This window comes from Musca autumnalis, unplaced genomic scaffold (genome assembly GCF_047663935.1).
Source record: "Musca autumnalis isolate F117 unplaced genomic scaffold, ASM4766393v1 scaffold_1, whole genome shotgun sequence".
NCBI classification, from domain to species: Eukaryota; Metazoa; Arthropoda; class Insecta; order Diptera; family Muscidae; genus Musca; species Musca autumnalis.
In genome coordinates, this window is record NW_027411644.1 from 27,339,763 (window position 1) to 27,358,092 (window position 18,330).

Here is an 18,330-nt window from a genome sequence, read left to right on the forward strand (position 1 = left end):
ATCGTGAAATGTGTACCAGACTTAGATAAGATTTTAAATGTGGACTCAATCGGTCCACTCCTTCGGGCACCACCCACACAAAATTTCGGAAAAGTTCAGTTTAGGGCCTGCTCTCGAATCGATTTGATTTTTTTGTAGCAACTTATATTCACTGCATCCATACGACGGTACAAGTTTCATCAGGGGCAAGTCCATACTTCTTGAGAGAATAGCCTGAAAGGTGCAAAAAACTCCTATGACACCGTGTGTAGTAGTTGGAGCGAAAGGTAACTCTCGAACGGATCTGCCGTTTCGGTCCGAAATGTGGCCTTCGTAATATTTTGTGCAAACTTAGTTTTCTCGGTCCACTCCTTCAGGTACCTCCCCCACAAAAGTTCAAAAATGTTCGGAAAAATTGATGGGAGTGACAGATTTGGTCCATACTTTACACTTCTTAATATATCTACCAGGTATAGGTCAGGTTCGAATATATACTATATTTGTCCACTCCGTCGGTTACCTCCCACACACATTTTTGGATAAATTCACTTTAAGACCTGCTCTCGGATCACTTTGATTTTTGTTAAAGCAACTTGCATTCGCTGCCTTAATTACTGCCTTAAGTCCATACTTCATGAGAAAAAAGCCCGAAAGTTGTAAAAACCCCCTATTGCACCATATGTAGTGACTGGAGAGCTCGAACCGAATACTGCGTTCGTCCACACTTTGGATATCGTAATATTTCCTCGAATATTAGATTAAATTCGAAGGTGGAAGGAGTGGACCTTCCGATAGCTCCTCCACAAAAGTTCGAAAATATTCGCTAAAATGGTACTCTAAATATTGTCGAATCTCAGTTTAAAAAAAACCTATCTATCGATATCCCCGCAAATTTTTGCGCTTTAATCCTATCCATATAGTTTTAAAAACCCCCCTAAATATGGAAGTTTTTTTTGGAAAAAAAAGTATTTCAATCCACACAGGCTGAGGGTATATCTCTTTCGGCAATGTCGACTGACACTTTTTTACTGGTTATCTATATCTTATCTATAAAAGTCCTGAGGGTACTCTATCCTTAAACGACCCGAGGGTCTTTTATTTATAGAATACATACCATACAAAAGACCTGCGGGTGTTTTCTGTCTATAGAAGACCTGAGAATTTTCTGTATATGGAAGTCCTGAGGGTCTTATATCTATAGAAGGCCTTAAGGTCTTCTATCTATTGAAGGACTGAGGGTCTTATATCTATAGAAGGCCTTAAGGTCTTCTATCTATTGAAAGATTGAGGGTCTTGTATGTATAGAAGTTCTGGAGGCCTACTATGTATTGAAGCTCTTAGGGCCTGCTATTTATAGAAGACCTGAGGTACGTTTGCATGCACACGACCTGCGTTTCTTCTATATCTACAAGACCTGAAAGTCTTTTATTTATAGAGAGCCTGATGGTCTTCTATCTGGGGACGACGTGAAAGTATTCTATATATTGCAGGCCTGAGAGAGAAGATCTGAAAGTCGTCTATATATTGATGACCGGATAGCCTTCTATCTACAGCAGTCTAGAGGGTCCTATATCTATGCAAGTCCTGGGGTTCTGCTATCTGCAGAGGATCTGCGAGTCTTATTATCTTTAGAAAGCCCTCAAGTCTTCTATCTTTAGAAGACCTGAGGGTTTTCTATCTGTGGAAGATCTGAGGAACTCCCATAGGAAGCCCATAAGAATTCCATAGGTTGTAGGCCTGACGGTATTCTATATATAGGTGTCCTGAGCAGCTACTATCTACAAAAGTCCTTAGGATCTTCTACATACAGGAGACCTGATAGTCTTCTATCTGTAAGAGGCTTGAGGGTCTTTTACGTGTAGGAGATTTAAGTGTCTTCTATCTGTAGAGGGTATTTATAGATGGAAAACCTGAGAGAATTCTATATATGGAAGTCCTGGGGGTCTTCTATCTGTAGAAGATCTGAGTGTATTCTATTGAAGACAAAAGCGTCTTTGAGCTATAGACAACCAGAGAGTCTTCGATTTGAAGAAGAACTGAGAGTTTTCTATCTGTAGAAGACCCGTGTATATTTTCTCTGTAGAGAACCATAAGACATGAAGTTTTCTGAAGGTCTTTTGTCTGTAGATGCCCTGAGGTTCTTCAATTTGTAGAAAACCTTTAGGTCTGTAGAATACATGTGTATATTCTATCTATAGAAGGCTCTAGGTTCTTCTATCAGTAGAAGACCAGAGTGTCTTCTATCTGTAGAAGACATGAGTATATTATACAATGTAGAAGACCTGAGAGTATTCAATCTATAGACTACCTGAAGTTCTTCTATCCATACAACACCTGAGGGTTTTCTATCTACAGAAGACCGTATTGTCCTCAGTAGGTATACCTGTTGAATACCTACCGAGGGTTTTCTATATATAAAATGCCCGAGAGTCTTCTATCTATAAAATTCCACAGGCTACAGAAGACCTGCCAGTCTTCTATTTTTACAAGACTTGAGGATCTTCTACCTAAAGGAGACTTGAATATCTTCTACCTTTTGAAGAACTGAGGGTACAATATCAAAACCACACCTAATCCCAATAAAGGAATTGAGGATGTCCTATCTATAGAAGACTGGATTGTTTTATATCTTTGGAATATCTGAGGGTCTTTTATATACAGAAGCCTGAGAATATTTTGTCGACAAAAGACTAGAGGATTTCTATTTTCAAAAGACCCGAATTCCTTCAAAGGTGAATAAGACCTGTTTGCTATCTATAGAAGCCTTTTGTTCATAAAATTCCTGAGGGTCTTACCTCTGTAGAAGGTCTTAAAGACTTCTATTGATACAAGTCCTGATTTGTCCCGTAATCAAATCCTGAATGAATACCTTGCTATATAATGGCGCAGAAGCTTTAAAAATTTGTACCGGGACCAACCAAAATGTCTTGTGGACGGGAGAGACTTTAAAACTTAGCCCAAATTCCGTTATCTACCACCCCATAACATTTCAACACTATTCCGTTTAAATCCAGGTTGTCCAGTTTTTTCTGTTTTTCCTGAGGAAATCCGACTTGAAATTAACAGTGGAAATAATCACGGGTCACTGCAGAATAAGATAAATTTTCTGAAAATGGAAAAGAGATGATGAGAAGACAATCGGGCAGGTACTATGTCGCAGTCCAATTCTCATGATCGGAAGACTACGAATCATGGAATCTCTTCAGCGAGAATGAAATATGTACTGCAACCTACAAATTTCATACTCTCTCTCTCTCTTCTCAACACCTGAAATCGTCAATATCATTTCATAAATCTCTGTTATATAAATCCTTCTTTCTTTGCACGATAAACACTTTTTCTAGAACTTTACTTTTCAGCGCTTTATCAGCATTAACACAATGGACAACAAGGTCTCCAAGTGAGGTAGCTGTCTACTATGACAGTCACGTGCCCTTTAACCTAACCTTAATCTAATTTTAGGCTTGTGGACATTTTACTAAGAACAAAAACTATGAAATCAAATTATACTCTTATTTTTAGCCCATAGCCTATTTGGATTTAAACTATACTTCTATTAGAACCCACCTTACTGTGCATATACTCACATCATGTTAATACCCAGCAAAAAGTTTGCCTCCAAAGAGGCAGTTAAATCATATGTACAAGTGATTTCGAAGTGCATAAAATTATGCATTTTCTCTCATGATTTTTACAAGAGCGTGACTACTGAAAGATTCACTCCATTGCACTGCATTTTAACTGACCCTTTGGCACTACATTTTAACTGACCCTATGGCACTGCGTTTTAACTGTCCCTTTGGCATTGCATTTTAACTAACCCCTTGGGGTAGAATAGGATGCAGTCCAAAGCACGCGTTTTGATACATTCTGCGAAATGTGTGCAAGCCATTACAAAATATCCCAGAACAAATAAAATGCATTTATTATTTGTGTAAAACAAAAATATTAAGAACTTTTTACATTAACACAAATTATGAAAATTATCCATTGAATTCAATAGCAACCATGCTGTTTCCTCCGCTCTCCATTTAATCCAAGATGAACTGTTCTTGCTTCATCTGCTAAATGAGTTTGACGTTGTCTTCCCATCACCAGTTAAGATTTCGACATGTACTCCAACAGCTCTCCATTGGGAAATTTTCTTACCGTAAAAATGTTCGCAAATTAAATATTTTTTTTTTTTATATTAACAAATTTTTGGAAATGTTAACACGCTTATCACGCTTATGCCGCTGCCTGTAGAGATGTACAAACTGATTTATGTACTTGTAGGGATCTCTAATAACTACTAATAAAATGTAGCGAACGAAGTGCCTTTTTCACGACTCCGTTGAACTGCATCGGGATGTTGTTAAAATGTGACAAGTGGATGTGATTCTTTGGATTGCATCCAAGTGCAGTTAAAATGTAAGGAATGGAGTGCCTTTTTTACGACTCCGTTTGAACTGCATCAACACATGCCGTGAAAGAACTAGTCCACATTGCACTAACTCCAATTTATTTTGCTGGGTATGTATAAGGCATTAGTATGCCACCAGTTTGAATCCGTTTGCTGTCGAAAAAAGATATGGCTGGTTTGTTCGGTTCACTATATGGATGGATGTGAAAATATTAGTCTTGTATCCTGTCCTGTTTATAAAATAGCTTTTTGTTTACTTATTGCCTTGTCCAAACATGAGACAAGTGACAGTAGTGCAAAATCGCAAAGAAAACTTCATGCTTATATAAGGAAATATCTTGTACTCATATACATTGTTTGTATAGATGAGTCTTTCTATACAGAATTTCTGATACGGTCTTTGGAAGAAGTCAAAAAAGTGGAAGACTATAGTCGGACGGGACCGATCATGCGATACACTACACCACTCCCCCTAGGCATTAGTTTTTCGCGGAATTTCTCCCTTTTTCCTTTAGGGATGTTGTGGGAATATGTGTATGTATGTATGTATGTAGGTATGTATATATGAATGCGAAACGTTCTATACTATTTTCATTATTTCGTATTGTACAGATGGACCATTTTGGCTACACGCAGAGAAAAAAATATGATTGATCCAATAATATTCGAAGAGCAAAATATGTATTGTAAAGATATTGTTAAATTCTAAATGTAGTATTATGATTCCAATAATTGGGTTTTGTTAAATCCAAAAATAGTTTTTGTCAACTGGACAATAGTTCTCTCCTTTTTTCGACAATTTTTTCTCTTCTCTCGCTATTCGATGCCGTGTTGAAAAAAACAATTATGGTGAGTTTTGTTTGTAGGACATGATGCCTTTAGCTTTGTTTTTGTGTGTATGTATACCAACAATGCGACTCTTGTTTTTATTTGTTTCTGTTTTGTTTCATTCTTCTATCTTCATTGTGCTTTGAGGTTTGGTGTTATACCGGAGTTTGTTATGGTGTTTAATTATTCCTTATGCTGTGGTGGGTGCTTGTGGCTTTTTGTTTGTCTTTCTTGTCAGCCAATGCAGCAAACCATGTATTGTGTTCATCAATGATTGCAATATTATACGCGACATTTATATCCAAGTTATGTGAAAAGTGTATATGAGAAGTATATACGCTCAAATTAAAAATTTCTGGGCTGGTTTTCTGGGTTGACAATACTTTTTGTAAACAAAATTAGATTATGATAGTTCCTACAATCGGTATTGTTAACGATTTTTACAATATTGCGGAAATTCGAAAGTTGTTTTTGTTTTCTATGTTTGGAACAAAAGATGGTATTTTTGGATTTGGATTACAATGTTTGAACAAAACAAATACATTTTTGGAACCAAAACAGATATTTTTGTTTCAACAAAAGCGAAAAATATTTTTTCTCTGCGTGTACATATTTCTTCAAAAAATTAAAAATTTGTATTATGAGAGAAAACAAGTAAAAAGTCGTTAAGTTCGGCCGGGCCGAACTTTTTATACCCTCCACCATAAAATAGTCTTAATTAAAACGGAATAATTAGGGTCCTTTCACATTTTTAGGTGGAACAACTTTTCGACAATGGATAGACTCCTACTACCTCCCACTATTGCTTAAAATCCACTGTGAACACAAATGTTGGGGCAGAGATAATTCCTTTTGGAGATGAAAGCCCTTGGTGTGTGTATATTAAAAACCCCGAAGGACAGATGCGCCGTGAGTCGAACTTCCGCGTTATGGAGTGATGAAGTTTTTGCAAGAGACCCTGTAAGCCTTCATGAATTAGCATTATATCTTTGTTTGTTGTTTTTGTAGAGCACTTAAGCAACAGTGAACAAAGATACAACGCTAATTCCTGATGGCCCACAGGGTCTCTAACAAAAATTTCATCACGCCATAACGCGGAAGTTCGACTCACGGCGGATCTGTCTTTCGGGGTCTTTCTTCCCCAAGAGGAATTTTCCGTGCCCCAGACTTTCACTTCCATTTTGTTCCACAGTGTTATCTAATCTAATCTAATCTAATCTAAAAAAATGTGTTCAGCTGGGTGAAAGGTACCACCTACGGGGCTATATCAAAGAGTCAACTTATCTTTAAATTTTTAAGCGGAAAAAGTTTTATAGCTGCAGGGAACTTCAACAGTCAAATTGAGGGTAGTTTCATCAAAACAATGTAGACCCTCAAAAATTGACCCATGTTGACGAATTTTAGTGAAGAAATTTCGTGACCACTGAAAATTACCTAAAATCGAGGGGGGGGGGGGGGGGGGGGGAATATACCAAAACATGGACCTATATTGACGATGTTTCATTGGAGATGTTTTATGACCACTGAGAACTTCAAATGTCAAATTACAGCTATTTCGATTAAAAACTGTAGTTAAAATTCTCAAAATACCGAAAATTGGGAGGTACCGTTATATGGGGGCTATACCAAAACATGGACCTATGTTGACGATGTTTCGTGGAGATGTTTCATGACCACTGAGAACCTCAAATGGCAAATTACAGCTAGTTCGGTTAAATATTGTAACTAAAATGCTAAAAATACCGAATATCGGGAGGTACGGTTATAAGGGGGCCATACCAAAACATGGACCTATATTGACGATGTTTGGTGGAGATGTTTCATGACCACTGAGAACCTCAAATGTCAAATTGCAGATAGTTCGGTTACAAATTGTGGCTAAAATTCTCAAAATACCGAAAATCGAGAGGTACCGTTATATGGGGGCTATACCAAAACATGGACCTATGTTGACGATGTTTGGTGGAGATATTTCATGACCACTGAGAACCTCAAATGGCATATTACAGCTAGTTCGGTTAAAAATTGTTGCTAAAATTCTCAAAATACCGAAAATCGGGAGGTACCGATATATGGGGGCTATACCAAAACATGGACCTATGTTGACGATGTTTCGTGGAGATATTTCATGACCACTGAGAACCTCAAATGTCAAATTGCAGATAGTTCGGTTAAAAATTGTGGCTAAAATTCTCAAAATACGGAAAATCGGGAGGTGCCGTTATATGGGGACTATACCAAAACATGGACCTATGCCCATATCCTTTGGGATATAAGTTTGTTGATCACTAGGAACCCTAAGTGCCAAATTATAGCTAATTCGGTCTGCAAATGTGGCGAAGAACGTCAAAATACCTTAAATCCGGAGGTACCGTTATATGGGGGCTATACCAAAGAGTGGACCGATATAGCCCATCTTCGAACTTGACCTGCCTATGGAAAAAGACCCTCGGGTGCAAAATTTCAGCACTCTATCTCAATTATTGCGGACGCTAGAGTGATTACAACAGACGGACAGACGGACAGACGGACATGGCTAGATCGTCTTAGAATTTTATCCTGATCAAGAATATATATACTTTATAGGGTCGCAAATGATTAGTTCGATGTGTTACAAACGGAATGACAAACTTAATATACCCTCCATACTATGGTGGAGGGTATAAAAATACCAAACGCACTTAGAAATAGTTTTTAGTGACTTTATCCGATTCGATCAATGAAAGAGGTCAATATGTATTTCGAGGTATTACATAACTTGTAATCGTATATTGCATCAATTATTGGAATTCCTCTATCATGATTTTAATACCTTTCTATTATGGTTGCGAAATTTTGTAGCATGGAAGGTTTTTTATAAGGTCAAGCTTTCCTTTTCTAAATATAACTTACATGGGTTTTACATATTTTCCAGGAATAAAGATATAGTCATTTCACTAAAAACTTGACCAAGTTCTGGTCCACTTAACCTGCTAAATATTATCTGATCATAACGTTAACTTACAAGCTACTTCTCTGTCGTAAACCCAAACCTTACATACAATTTCGCGCCGATCAGACTACCACTGCGACCTACAGAGCCGCTATAATTTTTAAGAGACGGACGGACACACATCTCAAATTTGCTTTATCCCGTTGAGATTTGAATTTTGGTATACCACATGGGGGATCTACGACAAACACTTCGCGGTCTTACATGATTTTTTCCAAAAACAAACTTATAATTCCCCTTCCACATTGTGGTGTAGGTTATATAAACCTTATAAACAAGTAAAAAAGTATCAGTCGACTTTGCCGACAGAGATATACCCTCAGCCAGTGTGAATTCAAACACTTTTTTCCAAAAAATGTATGTATTTAGAGGGTTTTCAGAATTTTGGGTGTACGAACTTGTCGACAAAATATTGATTTGAATTAAAGCTCAAAAGTTTTGCAGAGAAGGTACCTAAAGGAATGTACCGGCATAGTCCGTTTTGGAAGAGGATCTTATTTTGGGAGTCATTCCTCTTGATGGATATCGCGCATACCAGTCATTGCAGTTGGTCACCATATAGTTTAGAGCTTTTAAAGCATTACATAAAAACATGGTCTGGCCCACGAAAAACATAATATCACTGTAAACATGGCCGCAGGAGTACCTTTCGGTGAAAACTTTCAAAGAGACCCTTAACCGCACAAAAATGTTGAACATTTGTGTGGATTTTACCACAAGGAGGGGACCGATAGAGCTCACTTTTGTACATAAACTAAGTTTGGAAAAAATATTTCGAGATAAAAGGTTGGGACCAAATCGGTTGCTCTGATTATGATACGATACGACCGCCAGTTTTGGGACCGATTCGGTTTATCCGTTCGAGAGTTATTGTACGCTCCATCCACTACACATGGTGCCATAGCGGGTTTTAAGAGCTTTCGGGGAATTTTCTCAGGACGTATGGACTCGCCCCTGATGTAACGTGTTCCGTCGTATGGGGGGCAGAATATAATTTGTTACAACAAAAATCAAAGCGCTTCGAGAGCTGGTCCTAAACTGAACTTTTCCGAAATTTTGTGTGGGAGGTACCCGAAGGAGTGGACCGATAGAGTTCATATTGGAACCTCATCTATGCCTGATTGAAAGTTCACGATGTGTACAGTATGGACCAAATCGGTTACTACCTTTAAGAGTTATCGTTCGCACAATTTTTCCGAACATTTTCGCACTTTTGTGGGGGAGGTAACTGAAGGAGTAGACCGATATGGCCAATCTTCGAACTTAAACTAAGTTTAGACCAAATATTAGGAATTCCAAATTTTGGACCAACTCGGTTAATCCGTTCGAGAGTTATCGTGTGCACCAGCCGGCCAGACTCCAAATTGTCTGAAACGGATTTCGTCCAAACATACTTGGGGTCTAAAACCATTATTTCGATGAGGCATATTTTGCCCGTATGAAAGTGTATATGCCCTCGTTAGCATAAATGCTGAGTGTATAAAAAGGTCGTTGACCTAAAAAATACCTCAAAAAGGTATTATCTGCAGAGAAGACCTTAGCTTCAGAGGACATATCGTGACCCTCATAATAATGAAAATATCATAAAAGTGTTCCATCTGTAGAAGATCTCACAAAAGATATACATATTTTACGAAACTTCACACAGGTTTCCTAACTATTGAACTATAGAAGAAAAATAGAAATCTATAAAAATAGTCTTTCTACTACGAAAGTTCTTTTGTCTATAAAATATTTCATAAATATCCTCTACCGTTTTAACGTTTTTATAATTTCCATCATAAATGAAGAGCCAGCCAGGAGCAGACGCAGATCTCCTGATATGGCAATTTTTTTACATAATTTACCCTTCCGACTTGCATCCCTCACCTTCTTAAATAATTGTATTTACATTATTTACCCTTCCGACTTGCATCCCTCACCTCCTTAAATATTTACATTTACATATATTACCCCTGCTATTCCACTGTACTCATTATTCACTTGGAATTAATTGAAATTCGTGATGTTGTTTGTTTGTCCAATTTGCTCCTTGTTTTTGTTTATTTTTACTCCATTCTGTTCTTCTTCTAATTTACTGGTTGAACATCTTAGCCGAAAAATACGGTATCTGTCAATATATAAAACAATACCCAAAATTGTTTCTTTTTCTGCTATTTTCTTAGTGTTGGTACACCTTTAGCTATGGATATTGCTATGTTATACCTTCTTCATTTCTGGTGTGCAATATTTCTGAGTACATTAGCAACAATACAACATACATTTACATACCAACAAGCATGCCAAAAGAACGACAAGAATATTGTTTTAAATACTAGACAATTTTCGCAACTCATTCAGATTAAAAAGTAATTGCATCTTAGCCATTTACTTCCATTTACATCATTTAGTATATTTTTTGGTACCCCAAGACTCGCTCACTAATGTTAGCAACAGTTAAGGTTTGTTGTCTTCCTTGTTTGGGGCATTGCATTTGGTTTGGGGGGGACCTGTCACACCAGCCACCTAGTATAGACAGTTGCAACAACATATTCTATTTCAAGCAATGACTGGTGGAAATATAAGCCTGGCAATGTCGTTTTTGGTTTAGAACAGTCTTAACTCATCAAGATCCACACACCAATGGACGATGCCATAGTTGTTCAAAGAGTTTGAGGTAGAAAGCGAATGCCCAACAATTGAAGTAAGGCCAAGCCAACGTACTGAGAGTGAATAGAAGAACTGTGCCAGAAATTTTCTTGGCAAGAAGATGTGTCTGCACAAATCCCCAACAAAACAGCTAGCTTAAATGGTAAAAAAAACAAACAATAGCAACAACACTATACTGATGATGACGTGAAAGAAGACGAATACCAAAATGAAGATTGCCAGCAACGAATCAGTGTGAGTGTGTGTGTGTCTAAGTATGTGCATGTGTCAGTATGGGAAACAACGTCATTAATATTTACTGCAACAATTGCCAAAAACAGGAACTGTCTTCCAAGACAACGCTATGTTGGGATACAGCTATGAATGTGGTGCAATTATTGTTAGCTATGTGTCGGATGTTGCAAGGTAATACAGTGGGGTTGCGGAGATAATAGTTTCTAAAAAAGAACTGATTTTTAATCTAATGGCAATGAATTAAAATTTTCTTAAAAAATACAATTTTTTCTCCAAAATATCACAAAAAACTTTCTTAAATAATTCAATAATATGTTCGTTCTTAGCGGCAGAAATATATCTTCACTGACAACTCCAACTCCGGCTACGTATAATTTTTTTTAAATTTATTTCAACCAAAGTGGTCTTTTCAAAAAATATTTTTTACCGGTTTATACTTTGTTCAACCAAAATAGATTTTTCCAAAATATTGTTTCTAACAATATGGACTTAAATCTTTATAACAACACGTGTTTTTTAAAAATATTTTTAGCTGATGGCCTTAGTAGCCAATGCTACCTTCTTTTATTAACTTTGTATTTACTACTAGTTAATGTAATAAATAAATAAATAAATAAATAAATAAATAAATAAATAAATAAATAAATAAATAAATAAATAAATAAATAAATAAATAAATAAATAAATAAATAAATAAATAAATAAATAAATAAATAAATAAATAAATAAATAAATAAATAAATAAATAAATAAATAAATAAATAAATAAATAAATAAATAAATAAATAAATAAATAAATAAATAAATAAATAAATAAATAAATAAATAAATAAATAAATAAATAAATAAATAAATAAATAAATAAATAAATAAATAAATAAATAAATAAATAAATAAATAAATAAATAAATAAATAAATAAATAAATAAATAAATAAATAAATAAATAAATAAATAAATAAATAAATAAATAAATAAATAAATAAATAAATAAATAAATAAATAAATAAATAAATAAATAAATAAATAAATAAATAAATAAATAAATAAATAAATAAATAAATAAATAAATAAATAAATAAATAAATAAATAAATAAATAAATAAATAAATAAATAAATAAATAAATAAATAAATAAATAAATAAATAAATAAATAAATAAATAAATAAATAAATAAATAAATAAATAAATAAATAAATAAATAAATAAATAAATAAATAAATAAATAAATAAATAAATAAATAAATAAATAAATAAATAAATAAATAAATAAATAAATAAATAAATAAATAAATAAATAAATAAATAAATAAATAAATAAATAAATAAATAAATAAATAAATAAATAAATAAATAAATAAATAAATAAATAAATAAATAAATAAATAAATAAATAAATAAATAAATAAATAAATAAATAAATAAATAAATAAATAAATAAATAAATAAATAAATAAATAAATAAATAAATAAATAAATAAATAAATAAATAAATAAATAAATAAATAAATAAATAAATAAATAAATAAATAAATAAATAAATAAATAAATAAATAAATAAATAAATAAATAAATAAATAAATAAATAAATAAATAAATAAATAAATAAATAAATAAATAAATAAATAAATAAATAAATAAATAAATAAATAAATAAATAAATAAATAAATAAATAAATAAATAAATAAATAAATAAATAAATAAATAAATAAATAAATAAATAAATAAATAAATAAATAAATAAATAAATAAATAAATAAATAAATAAATAAATAAATAAATAAATAAATAAATAAATAAATAAATAAATAAATAAATAAATAAATAAATAAATAAATAAATAAATAAATAAATAAATAAATAAATAAAAAATAAATAAATAAATAAAAAAAAAAAAAATAAATAAATAAATAAAAAAATAAAAAATAAATAAATAAATAAATAAATAAATAAATAAATAAATAAATAAATAAATAAATAAATAAATAAATAAATAAATAAATAAATAAATAAATAAATAAATAAATAAATAAATAAATAAATAAATAAATAAATAAATAAATAAATAAATAAATAAATAAATAAATAAATAAATAAATAAATAAATAAATAAATAAATAAATAAATAAATAAATAAATAAATAAATAAATAAATAAATAAATAAATAAATAAATAAATAAATAAATAAATAAATAAATAAATAAATAAATAAATAAATAAATAAATAAATAAATAAATAAATAAATAAATAAATAAATAAATAAATAAATAAATAAATAAATAAATAAATAAATAAATAAATAAATAAATAAATAAATAAATAAATAAATAAATAAATAAATAAATAAATAAATAAATAAATAAATAAATAAATAAATAAATAAATAAATAAATAAATAAATAAATAAATAAATAAATAAATAAATAAATAAATAAATAAATAAATAAATAAATAAATAAATAAATAAATAAATAAATAAATAAATAAATAAATAAATAAATAAATAAATAAATAAATAAATAAAAATAATTTTTTTCTATCAAGCTATGTGGATTTTTAAAAATATTTTTCTAACAACGTAGATTTTTTTAAAAATATTTTTCTAACAAAGTGGATTTTTTAAAAAAATACATTTTCTAACAAGGTTGATTTTTAAAGCAAACTTTTCTAACTACGCGGATTTTTTAGAAATACAATTTTTTATAAAAAAGGTTGTTTTATTAAGAAATTTCAAAACAAAGCACATCTTTTAAAAATTTCTGTTTACTAACAACGTGGATTTTTTTAAAAATATTTTTTTTCCAAAATCGATTTTTTTTAAAGTTAGTGTATTTTTTAATATAAAAAATTTTTATACCTCAGCATTTATGCTATACACTTTCATACGGGCAAAATGTGCCTTATCTAAATAATGGTTTTAGACCCCAAGTATGTTTGGACGAAATGTGTTTCAGACTTATATGAGGTACTAGTATGGACTCAATCGGTCGAATATGGATTATGTTTGTCCACTCCTTCGGGTACCTATCACACAAAATTACGGATAAGTTCACTTTAAGACCTGCTCTCGAATCACTTTAATTTTTGTTGAAGCAACTTGCATTCGCTGTCTCAATTACGACGGTAAAATTTTTTTCAGGGGCAAGTCCATACTTCTTGAGAAAACAGCCCGAAAGTTGTAAAAAACCTATGGCAACATAGTTGCTGGATAGTACGATAACTCTCAAACTAAACGATTTGGTCCAAAATTTGGCCTTCCTGATATTTTGTCATACTTTCAGTTCGAAGATAGACAATAGTTCCCCCGAATATTTAAAAAGTGTCACTTAAATGGTATGCACGATATCTCTTGAACAAATTTGGTCCAAACTTTGGATCTCCTAATATTTTGTCCAAATTTAGTTTAATTTCTAAAATGGAGGTACCTTAGGGAACCTCCTCCACAAAAGTTCAACATTTGTGTTTAAGAGCAGTTTAAGGTCTGTTAGAAGATCCTTTGGAAATGTATGCCGATGCTGTTCTTTGCTGCCCTGCTTACAACGGTATTGTGTTTTCCGTGGACAAGTCCATTTTTCCTGGCATGCTTGTCCATAAGTTATACGATGACTCACTGAAATGACTAGTGGGCGATATATCCCAAGATCCACTTCTATAATGGACTATGTCGTCCATTCCTTTAAGTACCTCCTCTGCAACACTTTTGAACTTTAATCCTAATCTAAATGTCCAAGAAAGGCCACAAAATAATGAAAATACCATAAATACATTCGTAGACCGTAGATGAAAGTTTCAATTCACATAGGCTGGGGGGATATAACTGACGGCAAAGCCGACTGATACTTTTTTACTTGTTTAAAGGAATTTTTCTATAACGTGGATTTTTTAAAAATATTTTTTCAAATAACGGGTATTTTTTAAACAAAATTTTTCAAATAACTTTGATTTTTTAAAAATATTTTTTCGATCAACGATGTTTTTTTTAAATATGTTTTTTTAAAGTGGATTTTTTAAAAATATTTTTTTAACACCGTGGATTTTTTAAAATGTTTTTTTAACAACGTGGATTTTTTAAAATGTTTTTTTTAACAACGTTAATTTTTTAAAAATATTTTTTCTATATACGTGGTATTTTTTGAAAATATTTTTTTCTACATAGGTGGATTTTTTAAAAATATTTGGCTATATACGTGGATGTTTTAAAAATATTTTTTCAATATACGTGGATTTTTTAAACATACATTTTATATACGTGGATTTTTCACAAATATTTTTTTATGCACGTGGATATTTTACAAATATATTTTCTATATATGTGCTTTTTTCTGGTGAAAACCTGAACTCTTGAAGCATCGAGTATTTTCATGTTAATGAGAATGATGCTCACGTTTTGTTCTGGTATTTTTTTGGAAAGCCAAGAAATTAGCATAATTCTCATTAACATGAGAATACTCGAGGCTTAAAGATTTCAGGATTTCAATAGAAAAATCAGCATTTCAAAAACTGAAAAGGCAATTGATAATTCCCTTCGCCGGGATGAAATCATGATATTGACAGCGATCAGTAAATTTTGCAGGCTGTCAGTACGTTTTGTAAACATTACTCCCTATAATAGAGAGTAATGATGTTAAGCCAATGCACAGTGGATCCACTTGTATGGAGAAACAGGCCAAAAATATTTCGCGTGTAAATATCAAGCTAATGCGCTGGTAACAGCTTTGTGAAAGAAACCACGAGCGTAACATTCTCCCCCCCCCTTTCCCCTCTGATGGGGGTATACTGTTAGAATTGTTTTATTTTTGACATTAATTTTTTTATTTTTGGACAATGGGTGGATCCACTGTGCAATGGGGGAATACTCCAGACTTAAGCAATCAGAAAATATTGTTTTTTTTTTCAACCAAAGTGGATTTTTTGAATATATATTTTCAACCAAATGGATTTTAAAAATATTTTTCAACCAAAGTGGATTTTTTAAAAATACTTTTCAACCAATGCGTATTTTTTCAAAATATTTTGTATTTATATTTAAAAATATTTTTCAACCAACGTGGATTTTTTAAAAACTTTTTCAACAAATGTAAATTTTTTAACCAACCTGAATTTTTCAAAAACAAAAACCCACCATTACCAATTATTTCCCTTCAACCTTGTCTACTGTACCGCCTTGTTTAAAAAATAAAAAAAACGTTCCTCAAGCAAACAGTTGAATGTTTCCACAATGAAATGATGATAAACAAAAATACACACAACCCAAAGGAAGAATTCATGAATTTCAAAAGGAAGAAAGATGTTCAACATGCCTTTAGAATATGCCGACGTGTGCAACGTGTGCTCAAGAAAACTAAAATTGAAACTGTGTTGGAAGTGATTGTGTGCCCCGCTGTCTCTTCCCCTACGGCTATGAAGCACTATTTCAATGACTACATCATGTATCGCCTTTTGTGGCATAACAATTTTTGGCACTCTTTTAAGCAAACTGCCAGCCTACCTCGAGCCAAGACAAAAATGAGGAAATAAATTAAACATTTTTTTCAAAAGGGAACAATGCCAAATGAATGAATGATTTAAACATTTTGCAGTTGTAATATTTTTTGTGGTCTGGCATTTTCCTCTCTAGGAAATTCCATTTTGTAACCATACAGACAAACAAACAATGAGGCAAACAGACAAACAGACTTATATGCCACCATATGAAAGCTAAACGATGATAGTGTTGATGACCATTAAAGAAATTTAATGAAAATAAAATAAAACAATTAAAACGTGCTTTAATTTAAAAGATCTTTTTCATCAAGTTCTCTCTTTTCTGGCGAAGTGAAAATCTACTTTCTTAGAATAGAAACAGAATCAAACATTGCCATAATTGTTTTTATGAAATTCAATCTAATTGAGTCAAAACTAAATGAAGCTAAAAAATCAAGGCTTAAGACCTTTTCAATTCTAAGGAAATAATAAAAAGTCGTCTAAGAAACGTGATAACAATGTCTAAAAACGAAATATTAAAAAAAAAACAAGATGCAATTAGTGTGTAATAAATTTCTATTAAAAATGTTATACTATTAAAAAATAATTTTGTATTTGAATAAAAAAAATTGTTTGTACAAAAAAAAAAAAATTATGCATTACGTCATAATGTGGAAAGACAAAAAAATTATGGAAAATGCCGGAAAAATGAATTGCTCAACATGAACTTTATTCTTATTCCTAACCTCCCGTTTGCAAAATTGATTTTTTTATTTTTTTTATCTGCCCAAAGTTAATGTCCAAAAGTTGTTATTATTGTAGCAGCTACTGTATGTATGTCTACGTCTTTATTTTATTGATTCAGCTCTGCTTACAACTCCAAATTCAGAAAAGACGCACCTGAATAGGATTAGCACGTAATGAGAGTTGATTTAAGCGAGTAGGTTTGGCTGGGCAATTGAAAAGATGCAGCGTATCATGCGGACTGGTATTGCATGCTGTGCAAATGTTCTGCGTTTTGCCATCAATCCTGGCTTAGTAAGAATTTCTGCGGCTACTCCATCTGGACTCAGTTGCGCCAACACACCTCTGGCTTGTCTAGGCAGCCGTTGTTTCTCCGATAGGCTCTAATGGCTTCAACGACCGCATCAGTATAAATATCCCTCAAACCTACCTGTTGATCTAGATGTTGTCTTTTGTAATTTTGGACTTCCCTCTTTGGATTCATTGGACCATTCCTGGGCGGGGGTACCTATCCACTATATGATGATTTGGATGGCTTTACCTAAAGCATCCAACAAGATATTGAATCGACAAAATTTTGATGTGCCGACGCACCACCTGTCCACCGAAAACATGGGGGACATCTTTTGCTGTTCTCTAAGCTGCATTCTGGTAAGTTATTCCATTGAGTATCAATTACTCTGGCAAACCACAACCTAGCTTACCACAGACCAACCTATCGCGTTCTATGGGGTTAACAAGGTTTTCTCATCTGCTCTAGAAGTGCACAAGTGCTAGAGACTTGAAGACCTTTTTCCTACATCTTGGGTAAGCTGTCGTATGTGACACCCAGGACTTTGGGAATTATTGACCAATCTCCTGTACATTCACACCCGTAGTCCATGTTGTAAATAGCGTGGCTGCTGATTTAGTGGAGGATATTTTCATATTCCTCGCAAACTCAACAAGATCAATGAGATAGGAGCCAGAAATCAATCATACGCATACGTTATTATCTCAATGCCGTCGGAAGAGCGCGGAACTGCCGAAAGGTAGA